Here is a 14,469-nt window from a genome sequence, read left to right on the forward strand (position 1 = left end):
TTTTTAAGTAAACTGGTTTTGCCCCGCTTACCCATAACAAGTCACTCTTTTACAAAGATATCCTACAGATACAATATAATATACTAAAGAGAAGGCAAATAGTTATTGCCCTCTTGCCACATCAAGCTATCAGCATTCCCCCTCTGGGAGAGGCTTCCAGAGGAGCTCAAACAACACAGAGACACTGCCAGGAGGCTTGTCAAGTCTCATGTTGGTGAGGGAAACCCCCAGACACATGCAGACCAGTAATAAGACTTCTAGTCTAGTCTCAACAGGAACAAGACCCAATAACCATTTATCTGCAGTTACTTCAACTCTGTGTCTTGTTTTATCAGCTGTAAAATGGGAATAATGAAATGCATCACCTCTGTCAGCTGCTCTGGTATTTACCAAGAGCAAAGGAACCCATCACATTGGTTATTCGCCAATGTTTATTTAATGATTTCCTACTAAAATTGACTGCCTGTCCTGGCCAGTAATGCTAATTAAAATTATCAGTTCACAGGATCTGTTTGGCTGCCCACATTACAACTACAACTGTACGCTACAATTTCTTTCATATGGACCTTCCTAAATTAGGAAATGCTTAGCAGTTTGTGGGTGGGACTAAAACTAAACCACAGCATCCAGCTACCCACATAGAGCCACCGTTAAATAAAACCCCAGGGATCACTGCTGCTGCCTGTGCCCCCAGCAATGCACAGTCCAGGGCTGTTCCCTCTGCCCTATCTTTCCAATTCCCAGCCAGGCTCTTCCAGCCAGCTCCTGCCCTCCTGCTCCCCCACTAGCACTCTCATCCCTTGAAGGTGAGTGAGTTCCTATTGCCCACGTTAACTCTTCCCTTGCCATATGGGGCTGAAATCCCATCAGAACAGTAAAATCACCTCCAACATACTTTGGACCAACTCAACCATGATTGAGCAAGTGGCCACAATGGGACATGTCGTTCCCAGTCATTTCATTAACTGCCCAGCCAGAAACTCTTTTAAAATTTAAAAAAAAAAACAAAACAAACAAACAAAATCTTTTAAATGCACTGGCTTATTGTGATTTTTAATTAGTGACAGGATTTCAGATAGTGCACACCCACTGCCCCAAAAGGGGGGTGAGAGGAGTACGTGTGCGTGTGTGCTTGTGAAACCATTGTTCCTCCATCAATACAGCTCCTCCTCTAGGCCATCCAAGTTCTCAGCTGCCCAGTCACACAACTTTGCAAACTTTATGTCACCGGCAAGGAGTCTTGTCCAAAGCCTGAGGGCTCCACTGGGACCATTACTCCTCCACCACACCGCTTCACCTTCCTCCTGCAACCAATAACTAAGGAAGGCAAAGTCCACACTGGTAAGCTGGGCAGACAACTGTTCTGTAAGCAGTTAACGACCCAGGCAGGCCTACGGAATTGTGCTGGGCAGTGGTTGGGATCCAGGATCTGACACCATCTGGAAGTTTGCTTGGCTTTTGTTTCAAGTCTCCAGCACTGATGGATGGAAACAAGTTCCCAGTTCTTCTGCATTAACATAAAGACAATTAAAACCATTTCCCTCCCAAGTAGCTCAGAAACTAAAGCACATCACACAAGTTCAAATGACAGCATTGATAATGTATTTAAGTAAAACCTGACTTTTTGGAACAAAAACATCCCAAAAAACCAAAACCTCAATTCAATCATTGTCAACAAGTTCCTGTGATGACTCCTTGTAAGAGGGAAACACTCAGATGAAAGCCTGCAGAAGGACTCATTGCATCTTCCTCTCTCCAAGAAAGATTAACTACTACCTGACAAAAGCATTTCTGCTGAGAAAGGGAACACCACAGGCCGGTATTAAAGCCATTTCAATGTTGCTACCAAGCAATTAGCTGATAATACCTTCACTACATGCCAATTTTTCCTTTTTCAGAGTACTGGTGCAAGCATAAGTAGTAATTTGTTGTTTGTACAACCATTTCTGAAGTTGCAGGTGACTCGGTTTAGATTTTCCTTTCTGTATCACTGAGAATCTTTCCACTTCAGCATCGCACATATGTTCACCAGTTTATTTCACTGTTTAAAAAAAATCTCACAATAAAATAAGAAACACTTCCACATTGCATTTCAGGACAACTTTTATCTTACATCAGCAAATACCAACACACACATTTTGATTTTGAAATACTTAAAACTCACATTTGTGAACCACTGACCTTGTTACTTGGCTTTTTCCCTAAGCCAAAGCAACAAGGTTTATCTTGTATTCTGATTGCTTTGAAGTTTGTGATTATCCTGAATTTACCATGGTCTTTCCTAGTGATTATCATCAGCAAAATTATGGGTAAAAACCTCTAAAGCAGTTTTGGAACGCACCTTTATTGTTTGACCTGATGTTCAAAGCTCTTTGAAAGGTGCCTATCTCCTTTCCTGAAGTTAGGTTACATCAGGACCTTCTACTAACAGAAGTACCAGTTACAGGATATAGGAATGAAATTCCACCATGATCACAGCCATACCAAAGTTACTCTCCCAATACTGTACAGATCCATGCACATCAAGCACAAGCAGACTTGACATAAGTATTTTAATTATGTCAATTAATCAAAGGATAAGGATTGGATTTGTAAATTTTGCTGTTGCAATGAATGTCTCAAGTATTTTCAGCACACAATATTACAGGACCGAAGGTCCTCTTCTGTCCTTCCAGTTCCTTGAAGTCAGTCTGCCACTTATACGCTCCTTATTCATATATGAAAATACCACACTACATATTCATAGAATCATAGAATGTCCTGAGTTGGACAGGACCCACAAGGATCACCAAGTCTAACTCCTGTCCCTGCAGAGGACAACCCCAACATCTACACCATGTGCCTGAGGGCATTGTCCAAACGTGCTGCACACTAAAATCAGGTCTTTCTGCTCACCATAAGATATCTCCTATTTGGTTAGCTGAAATGGTTTTGGACTAAGCTGTTGGATCAAATTCTGCAAAGGTTTTCATTTATTGACAGACTACATTCATGCTTTCATCTGCCAACACTGGCTTTTGGCCTAAACAGTCCTATACCCCTTAACAATGCTTACATCTCTGATAGATTTAGAGATAGTAAAGCTCAATGGAACTTTTTTCCTGTTAAACATTTCTCCATTTCATCTTACGAGAAAGGCTTTCTACACTTCCACTCATGCTTGTAATCACCTCTCTGCAAATCTACCACTTCAGATCTACCCATCTTTCACCAACACAAGCAATCAGAACGTATAGAGCTTCCAAAAGAAGTCTCAGAAGGACTTGCAAAATAGTATCAATCTCCCTTCCCATCTCTATTAAAAAAGCCACTCTTTGGTGTATACCCTTTTCTATGGCTCTATCACCATTAACAAACTACGCTCACACTATGGTCAAGCAGTGCGAGTCACTGCACAGTCTCACTCTCTTCTTTAAAGCAATCCTCAATGCTAATACTGAGGATAAAGGTCATGAAGAGATGATACTTGCAGTAAAACATAGCAGCCACGCTAAATCTCTGTCTAATATACTAGGAAATAGATAAAAATGGTGGGTTTCTGTTTCTTCCTCCCAACTGTCTATTTTGCACATGGTGAGAGAAAAGTCAGGTTCTGTTGCTACCCCCTTCCATCTGCCAAACCCTTTTGCATTTTTCAAGAATATACAAGTCGTTAAATATCGTGAAACCATTTCTGAGAAAAGTAGGGATGTGCCAAAATGCTAAAATAGAGATACTTCACATTGTATATACTTAATATAAAATACTCATTAAAGAACTGGTCAAGCATTTGTCAATATTTTTACGGAAAGTCAGCTTGTGAAACTTTTTGTCCACTTGAATTACCTATATTCTGCATGTAGCTCCGCCAAATTGCCTTGCACTTGCACACGCACCCTGCCCAAACAACCACAAGCTTCTGCAAAGCCACTGTTCCTGGGGCAGCTCTGCAGTGCACAGCCACTCAAAGAACCACTAGAAGACAGTTAAAACTCACTTGCTGCACAGAACCAGGACACCGACACATAATTAAGACACGATGTATTTTACATTTATATTCACACTTATAAAAAAATAAAATTAATAGAAAATAACTCTCCAAAGAACAGAAGAGGAGAAAACTTGACAGCTCCAATCTGCCATCCCCACATACTTTCTAACTTGAGTACTCTTCTCGCCATGCAAGGTCAGCCCAGGCACCATGCCAAAGCTTTGCATTTCCCTCCCAAAAAGAAAGGAAGAATCTTCAAGTGCCACGTTGCTAACTCATGACCAGAAAGCAGCACCTCATGCCTGCCCAAAACTGCCCACAGTTTTGCAGCTGCAGTAAAACCATGTCACTGTCTACACGAGGATATATAAAATTTTATAATAGGTAGTATTATCACTATTCAAATAAACTCAATTCCTTAAAAAAAGCATATTATTATATTTGCTTATATTTCATTTTGAGAACACCAGAAAATCTTAAATGACAGAGCCACAAATAACACACTCTCTCTACTTGGAAACTATTCCCTACATTAATTTTTGTTGTCTTTACAATTCCATATTTTTTGCCTCCCAGCTCTTCTGTTTCAGAGGATAGTACAGCCATTTATCCACTCCCCTTTGTCCCCTTACACTAAACCAACAATTCAGGATGCATGTTGTAGCCTAAAAGAAAAAAAATCTAAAGAAGGGAACAGTAAAATAAGTATTTGTTAGGGCAGAGGAGAAAGGATCAAGATCTTCCAACAAGGACAACACTGTAATAGTCTAGAAGGCTTGAGAAACTAAAAAACCTTACAGCAACATTTTAGAGCACAGTATCATCCTGTTTGACACATGATCAAGAAATGCCACAAGGAAGCGAAATCACTGATATCTAACTTCAGTGTTCTATATACATAAATATTGCTTTTAGAGTAACATAGCAGCTCTCACACATCCACTGAAGCAACCCATTCAGACACACAAAAATTCAAATGTAGCCATGTTGTACGTTAAAGAGACTGCGGTTACAGAAGCATCTGAATGACTTGACTCTTATGCTAACCAGAAGTCAGAGGTGGCTGCTGTGGAAGACATCAGAGTCTGTTTTGGTTGCGCTCAGGATTGCCTAATTTCTACCCCACCACCATTTCCTGCCTATGGAAAAAGGCAGCTGGAACATCTGGACAAGTACGTCCAGCTCTGTTAACTAAGTGGGGAAAGGGTAGGGATAAAACACTGCATGCACAAGAGCTTATAGAGAGAAGACACTTAAATTAGGTAACAAGACCATACTTCTGCATTGCAGATATATGGCAGTCACGGCCATACAGTGCCCCAACTGTTGCTTGCGATGCATGCTGACCTGATGAATGGGCTTCGAATTAGTAAGGACAAATTTGCACTGTTTGTTTATTGACGTCACAGAGGATGTTTATCTTTTATGCGGTCATTAAAAGCACCAGTGAACTTGATAAGCAATAATAAAGATCTGTTAGAGTAGCATATGGACTGCAAAAATAAATATGCGGAGCAGAATTAAACAATTTACTTTTGCCATCAGTTGACATACATGTAACAAGCATGAAGGCAGACTGTATGCAAGTGTGAGCAATGTTAACAACTCCGACCACTTTTCTCCAATTTTATATCAAGTTCTGTGGAAGTTGTGCTTAGTTGAAAACCTTAGAACTTGACTTCTTTTCTTGTGTATCAGTTATGGTCAACTATCAATACCATAACCCACATGTTCTGTACCACATCCTGTAAGACTGCAGCGCTACATCTGGCAAAATTGGACACTATAATCCAGTAGCAAAAAATCCATTAGCCATAAGCTGCTCCTTGGTTAGTGCACTTTACCTTCCCAGCATCGCAGAAACAGCCTAGTGCCCCCGATGGTACTCTAAAAGAGTTTATGGCAAGACACTCCCTATTTTTCTGGCAGAATCCATAGAATACCACCAACTTCTGAATATAAGCACTTACCTCAACAGCTGAAATTAACCAGAGCGTGAAATTAACCAGTGAAATTAACCAGAATGTGAAAGTCTCTTTGGTTTGGTCTTCTAAGGTTTTTGTTTGGTTGGTTTCTGATGCTGTTGGTTTGAGGTCTTGCTAAAAAATGATTTAGTTTTACAACAAATAAACCCAGAGGACAACATACAAATACAAAGTTAGGTCATAAGGCACCCTGGATAGGAGCTACCTTACCTGCTTGAGAGTAAGTGAAACACTTAAGTACCAGAAAATGATGCTTCACTTTTGCTTATTCAGAGAGTTACTTTCATCAGAATTACCAGAGAGCCTCTACAATAACCTAAATCATAAATTTCTGCTTAGGGAATGGTGAGAAAACAACTGTGTCAAAAAACATAGACTTATGAATGTATCAATATACTAATCGAATTGCTGTAAAATTAACCCTTTATCCTCAAAACACCTAACATACATTTTCTGCCAGTACAAAAATCTGTGTGAAGTTCTCAGGGGAAAGCTGAACACTTGCAGGGACATGGGGCACAACACGAGCAGTGGATCACTCTTTCAGCTATCAAGTCACTTTGCGCTGATCCAGAATCTCAAATGTAGTTAGACGCCAGAGTTTATACAGGGCAATATTTGTGATACTGTTGCCATTTTATCTCCTCCTCCAAACCACAAAAGGTCACTTATTTAAGAGGAGACAACATATATGCATGTTCAGACACCAACACATAAATAGCGAAAGCACCAGCCTCTAACAGACCAAGAACTTAGACAGAAAGTCATGATTTATTTTTAATTTAAACACTTTTTTTGCCATCCCTTTCTCCTGCCCATAAACAGCACCAAACTTCCTGCAGCTCAGCCTGCTTCTGGGTTAGTCTCCAAGTCTAAGCTCTCTGTAGACCACTAGCAGTGCTGCAAGCCACCCACGGCTTCATTCCTTTCAACATTACCACCTCTTCCCTATTTAACATGACAGCCAAAACAGAAGGCCATCTCGCTATGCTTCCAATTTCTCATTTCCTTCCCTATCATTCTTCATCCATGAACGCCCTTACCAAACAAGCCAGAAAAATTCTGAGTTATTCCTCAAAATCACCTTTTGAAGATGCCCGTGAATTTTCTCTCCTGGCAGGTACCATCAACAGTGACTCAATCCATGATCCAAAAGCCGTGTCCTGTTGTCCTGCCGGATCAGACCAGTTGGACCTCAACTGAAGTACTTGGGGACCATATACCAGAGCCTCCCCATGTCATTTGTACCCACCTCAGAGCCCAAACACAGCCACCTCACCTGTAATGCTGGCACACTCCCACTACACATGGGGATGGACACATTCCTCCCACACAACCGCCTCACGTCCACATGCCTGCATTTTTAGTCACACTAAGGCCACATGTCACACCCACTGTGTGAACAAGAGAACGAAATAAAGGGAAGAAGACAGAAGGGAATGCAGTGTGCCATAAACACAGATCTGCAGCCCCTCCCTTGCCCACATCTGAAGCATTCAAGAAAAGCAAACAAAGAGTAAACATTGAGCCAAATTAACTATTACATATGTAGCTGTTCAGTGCCCCAGACACACGGATTCTCAAATGGCACTCACTGCTCAGGAGGGCCACTACTTCTGCAACACCAAATGCTGCAGCCAAGCCCTTGATCTGGAGTGTGAGCACAGAACTAGCCTTACTGCATGGCTGAGGATCACTTGTAACAACCTCACAACCAAGCAAAGAACATAACTCATAGAGAGATATAATTAAAACGAAAACCCTGTCTTAGTATCGGAAACCATGGGTGGCAAATGAATAAGCATGCTAAAGAAAGGATAGGCAAGTGGGACACTGAGAAAAGCTTTAAAGCAGAAGACACTCCTCTAAAAATCCAGCATAAGAAACAGTTGTTTTCTTTCATTTGCTTTTCATTATCCTCCTCCAAACCACAGAAGGTCACTTATTTAAGAGGAGACAACGTATATGCATGTTCAGATACCAACACAAAAACAGTGAAAGCACCAGACCAACAACTTAGATGGAAAGTTATGATTTAATTTTAATTTAATTTTCTTTGAGATGCCACATCTTAGAATGCTTTCCAGCATTAGAAAATAAAGCCTTGTAGCTCTACCCTGCCCAAGGCAGGCCTTGAAAACAACTTTCCTAGTTAACCTGCCAAAGCAGAAGATTTGACAGCAGCGGAGTGCCCCTCTGCCCAGCCCAGGGGATGACTCAGTGGAAACCAGCCCTTAAAAAATGTGTTGTGATCCTTCAGTCAGTGCAAATGAATAGAAACACATTTCTCACCTTAAAAGCTTCCAAGGTAGCCACAATTAACCACAGGAACAGCACCAACACATTTTGGTGAAAAACGACAGCTTACTTTCTACCTTTTTTTTCCGATTTTTAATGCAGTTAATAAAAAGGTGTCTACTGGAATTAGACTATAAATTAATTTCCTCAGAGCTTTAGAGCATCTCACAAAGGAAGAGGATATTAATATGTGTTAAGTAAAGTGGATTCAAAACTGGGGAAAGCAAGACCAACATTTTAACTGTTCAAGCCAACCAATACACAATTCTGAGCAAAACACCAGCCACATAACCACCCTTCTACTACAAGAACGGAAGAACGCACACATGCAAGTATCCAGATGAGTCTCAAACTTGCATCCAGTTGAAGCAAATCTACAAGAATCAGGTACATGGTATTTCCCAATTTGACTTATGTTGTCACAAAAGCAGGATTTTTTTTTTTTCCACTTCAATTTAAGTCAGTGTTCCTGACACTAAAACATCAAATGAAAGGCAAAATACTAAGTGGCACGGTACAGCAACACACTTCATGAATTAAGTCAGACCCAAGCCATGCTTTTGTTTTTCAACCTCACCTCCTCTGTCAGTACTTACAGACAAAAGCCTATTCAGGCTTTCAAGTTCAGGCAATACCCACCCCGAATAACCCATAACCTCTGCAGTTCCACTGTGTCACTTCTGCTCTGTTAAATTCATTCGAATAAAGTGATGCTTCTGCTTGCTGTATGTTTGTTAGTAAAAAAGACAGTGAGAGCATTTCTTTCTTTTCTGTGAGCTGATGTGAGCGAGTCTGCAAGAAATACAGGCTCGCTAGAAGGAACCCTATCCTGTGCTCTCATTATCCACAAATGCTGTCACCATTTTTTCTCTGCTGCATTATTCCACATCAATAAATAAATAACAAGCAAAGAGCAATGCATAATACTTTAAAACAGACCTACATCAGCTCAAGTGTCAGCAGGCATAAGGTCACTTGTATGAATCGACACTGAATAGGCACATACTTCCGCAAAAAAAAAAAAAAAGGAGACTTAAAAAGTGGAAGAAATTTTAGCAGCCTGCTAGTCTTACCCTTAAGAAAAATGGTAAGGTGATCCTGAAACAAATCAGGACAACTCTCTACTCTCATGATCCTTCTACTATCAAGGTCCAAAATAATCACATCATCTTACTTCACTAGAGTGTTCAGCTTGACTAAAGAATCAGGCAGAAACACTTGGGACAAAAGATAACATGGGGATTTAGATTATAAATGTTAGCATTTTATTAGCGGGTGAGTGGGGAACAGAGAGCAACCACGTTAAATTGACACAGCTGCACTGAGGGCCAGAGAACCAGCTAAACCTAAGCAGAATGCATCTGATGTTTTGCTACTCTAGATTAAAAGTACGAGGAAATCTGTCCACAACATCCCAAGGATCTTTGCGGGTGGTGAGGGTCATCAAAAATTGTTGCTTATTGAAGTTTTTATTAATAGCCTCTTGAGCGCAATTTCTTTTTTGTCTTTTCAAAACATTCCATATGAAACATTCCTGAAAGCATGAAGCATATGTTTAAATACTTATGTACACACATACACACATGCTATTATTAGAGTTCTTTGCAAGGACCTAATAATAGAAATGACTGTAATTATGCATAAGGCAATTGTAAGAGACTTACATATAAAGCATGCTCTAAGGTATGTGCCTTGTTGCCACAGAGGTACTATGCACCAAGTCAACAGAGAAATCAGACAAGCCTAACACCTTTATCTCCAGAGAACTCAAGTGTTTTCAGTCATCCTAAATCTAACCAAAAAAACAACTCCACTCCCGAATTCATCTTGTTGCTCCCCTGAGTAAATTCTAGAGGAACTGGAAGCAGATGCCACAAGAACCAAATTCCATATATCACTATTGGCTGCAATCTTTGTCCTCTTCAAAAAAAAAAACCTAATATATACTTAATTACTCAGGAATTGTTTGTTGCTTCATATTACATAAATGAGATCATACATGGCTGCAGTTTAATAAACAGTATCCAAGCGGTAACTTTCAGTACACACCACCATTATAAACAATCACCACTAGTAATACAAATGAAGAATGTTTCTTATGCAGTTGGTGTTGCAGTTGGCTTTTTGTCTGTTATCTGCTAACAAACAACACAATTTAATTGTAAACAAAGGATTCCTTAGATCAAACTCAAGGCAAGCCACCCTTTTCCAACCAAAAGCATCAAGAAGATTTGCTCCAAACCCACTGATGGGGACCTCCAGGGAATATTCTTGTTCGGGAACAGACTTTAACACACACTACACTTCTCTTGTGTACTTGCTCAACAGCACCGTCGTTTTTCATCCAGAGCAGAGCACAGACTTAACATCTGCAGCAGCTTTTCTGAAAGGCAACTAATCTCTCCAATACTGTTACAAATTCCACAATAAATCATGTTTAATCAGTTTGTGCTTTTTTCCTGGCTGTCTATAATCCAATATAGAGGGGGGCCTTCCAACTTCAATTTTTGCAAAGAGGTGCTTAGAATAAATGGATAAAAATGCACACCACCGCATCCCCACTCGAAGCTGTTTGGAAAGGGACGTGCTTGCTGACAGACTAACGTTCCTGCCTGTAGATGGCCTGTTACCGTTGCATATCCAGCGTCTCCTATTTCCACTGCCTTGTTTGAAGAACTTCCCTCTTCCCACATACCTTCCATCTCCAGGGACAGATCACACAGGGACACTAAACCTTGGCCGTAAACAACAAGACTTTTGATATTCCTGTTTCCAAAGGATCCTCCACCGCTCAACCGCTGCCGTTCAACAGCACAGGGAAGATCTCCCAGGCTCAAGTTCTCTGTGCAAATGATCTGAAAAACATTTTGCCTCACTATTATTTTGCACAGCTGAGATTTACATAGGGGTCTGCTGGCTTCCTCTGCTATTTATTTTATTTGCTGTACACTAAAGGCTACTGTAAACAAACAGGACTTTGCAGTATTTGCACAAAGCCATTCCAACGCATTGGGACATTCAATTTCCAGACTTAATACCCGCTACCGCAGCATGCTTGGTGGAGAGACCTGCATGCCCTCCCGGGGCATCCCAAACTAGCAGTCCTTCTGCTTCCCATTCCATCTTTGCTCATATCTTTCCTTTTGAGAGGAGTGGCAAGCTACATTGAGAAGAAAAGAACTGTGAAGAGTAATTTGTTTTATTCAGCTGTATGCAGGGTCTGGGACTTTTATGCAATTATACGTATTTTGTAGGAATTAAGATCCTCACACTACAAACACTTATTCATACTGTAAACTTTGCTTCTGTCCTCAACAGATGGAAATTTTTGAGGGAAAACACCAATTATACTAATTAAAAAGTTCATGAATACAACCACACACAGGCAGAAGTTTGCTGCATGATCTGTATGTATTTTCTTGCAGAAATTTATGAATTGTAGAAGTTTAACTGCACCCCTCTCTCAGAGAACTTAAAAGACTCTATAAAGTGAAAAGAAAAAACGTAACCTCTCTGCTAAGAAATGGGTACAATGCAGAAATTTCCTTTCAGTTCACTAAATACCATATGTATGGGGAAAAAAAGTGCCAGAATAAATGCACTTCAGATTGGAAGTTACAAACTTTTCCAAAAGTAAAGATAAAATGCTTGCAGTATGGAGTTACAGCTCTGAGTTTCTTGGCTATAGCACAATATCAGCTTATTTTGGATGCTAACTTTCTCCACTTCTTATCCTTCGGCCAACTATAGGCTAACAGTATGAAAAACCCCTCTCACTGCAGTCCCAGCAGTGACCTCAAACCCAAACCAGATGAGTCCCAATAGTTAAAATAAGCAAAATGCATCAACTCCCACACACACTCATCCCTGAGCTGCATTATGAGCATAAACTAGCTAAAAGATACTAAACTGGGAAGAACAATATGGGACACTTCAGGGGCAGCAGATGTTTCTGTCACAGCAGGGTCCTGATACAACCACAAAGCACAACTGCTTTGAAACTAACAAGAGAGAACCACCAAGTGCTGAAGATTAGGAGACAAGCACTAACAGACCGCTTCTGTATGGGACCCGAAATGACCCCGGGGAACACCGCCAAGAATCATTCTCTTACTGGTAGCACCGGCAGCATGTTCTCTTACTGCTGAGAAAGACTGGTGGGCAAGACGACCGGTGGTCTGGGTGAAAGGAGTGAGATGTCTCATCTATAGGAGGCAGCCCACTGCTGATTCCTGAGGTTTATGGAAAAGATGCCTTTATCTGAATTTCCAGACAAGCACGCATCTCATTCACGTCCAGATCAGCAGCTCCCAGTGAGAATGGAGCAAAGCCCCAGACCAGTGCAGGCACTGAGGCACTGCCAGGTCTTGGTGGTCTTCACCCCTTTTTAAGTGGGCTCAGCTACAGAAGAGATTGAGAAATAGCGTTCTAGACTTAAAAATGCGTGCAAGTTTGAAATCCCATTACCTAGCACATTGCTAAGCTCGAGTTAGACTGGTTTGGCACCTTTCAGGAACGTCGAGGTTGAGCCCCAGGTTCTGCAGGGTAAGTGGTTAGGGGATACAGCAAACATAGTTAGGGCACAGGGAACGGGGATATAAGAATTCTGTTCTCACAAACCCAACACTGACTTCAAATAAAAGATTAAAAAAAAAAAAAGGCACAACAACAAAAATCCAAAATAAGCAACAAAAAACACCAAATAAGAAACTTCAAATTTTCCCTATCTGTGACGGGGCAACTACCACAAGCAGAGTCAAGGCAGTACTTTTAGGTACTCACACAAAGAAATGCAAATGAAATACAAAGTCACCAACACAGAGAGAGGCAGACTTGACTCCACCTTTTATTCTACAAATACAGATGGGATAAATGGTTCATAACATTTAACTCCAAGCCACACTGCCTTAGCCAAAACCTTATTTAAATAGAACATTTCTCAGAATCGGAAAGGGGAGGGGGGAGGCAGCGGGGAGGGACACAGATGCGGTCTTAACCTAAGCGAGGTTAAGCTTTTAAAAGACTTTTTTTCACTTCGTCTCCTGGTAGCGTGCCATTTCAAAAAGGTGTTTGGCAACGAAAATGAAAAGTTTCCAGGGTTTTCCCTCCCCGAGCCGCCCCAGCCAAACGCCGCGCGGGGAGGACGGGGCTGCGAGAAGCCGCTCGCGCCTCTCTCCAGCTTTTTCTCCAACATTCCCCCTGGATCCAGACATTTCGGGAGGGAGCTGCGGGCGAGGAGGAGCCTCGGGCTCCTCACCTGCCCGGTATCCCCCCGGCGGAGCCGCTGGACCGCTCCCCCCGGGGGCAGCGGCTGCCGCACACCCGCACCCGGGGCGGGCACCGAACCCTCCCCGCATCCCTCCCCCCGAGCCGAACCGGCCGTGACGCCGAACAGGGCGGTGGCGGTGACAGCGCCTCGGGATTGCCGGGCGGCGCTGGAGCGCCCGTCCCGCCGCCAGACCCCGCACCGGGGTTGAACCCCCCCCGCCTTGCGGGGCTGAACCTCCCCGTGCTTTGCGGCTGCAACCCTCCTGCCTTGCGGGGCTGCTCCCCCTTGCCTCGCGGGGCTTCGACCCCCACTGCCCTGCGGGGCTGCCTTGCGGGGCTTCACTTTGCAGGGCTGAACTCCCCCCTACCGCCTTGCGGAGCTTCGCCTTGCGGGGCTGCTGCCCCCCCCGGCCCTGCGGGGCTTCGCCTAGCGGGGCTGCTCCCTCCCCGTGCTTTGCGGCTGCCACCCTGGCCGCCTCGCGGGGCTCGGGGCTGCTCCCCCCGCCCGGAGCCGCCGGTGCTTTGCCTCGCGGGTCGGGCAGGGAGCGGAGCGGCACCGGGGGAGGAAGAGCAGCAAGAGAAACTTTCCGCCAAGTGCGGGCGCGTCCCGCCCCGCCACCGAACAAAAGAGCTGGGACCGGGAGCGGCGCCGCGGGGCGGGGAACGAGGCGCCCGGGGAGCCGAGCGGAGCCGAGGCGCGGGGCGGCCCAGCCGCGTCCTTACCGTGCGGGTGAGTCCCGGCTAGCTGGAGCGAGTGCCGGGAGGGCTCAGCGGGGATTCCGCCATGTCAGTGATGTCGGCACCACATGGGTCCCGCGGCCGGCCCCGCGCTACCGCGCACTCTGGAGTAGAGGCTCCCGCCGAAAAGCCGGCACGCGCTGCCCCCGCCCCGCCGGCCGCGCGTCCCGCCCCGCGCCGCCCCCCCCCTCCCGCGGCCGGGGGAGACGA

The 14,469-nt window shown here is 43.6% G+C and overlaps 1 protein-coding gene across 1 annotated transcript in view; it reads right to left on the bottom strand.

The window, feature by feature from the left end:
- The window catches only part of FNDC3B (fibronectin type III domain containing 3B), a 198,013-nt gene extending 183,606 nt beyond the window's left edge, over nt 1-14,407 (bottom strand). Inside the window, exon 1 of the mRNA XM_054074615.1 lies at nt 14,245-14,407. The gene's annotated coding sequence lies outside the window, so the exon portion shown is untranslated. The remainder of the gene's footprint in view (nt 1-14,244) is intronic.
- Nucleotides 14,408-14,469: the final 62 nt, after the last annotated feature.

This window comes from Cuculus canorus, chromosome 9 (genome assembly GCF_017976375.1).
Source record: "Cuculus canorus isolate bCucCan1 chromosome 9, bCucCan1.pri, whole genome shotgun sequence".
Classification (NCBI taxonomy): domain Eukaryota; kingdom Metazoa; phylum Chordata; class Aves; order Cuculiformes; family Cuculidae; genus Cuculus; species Cuculus canorus.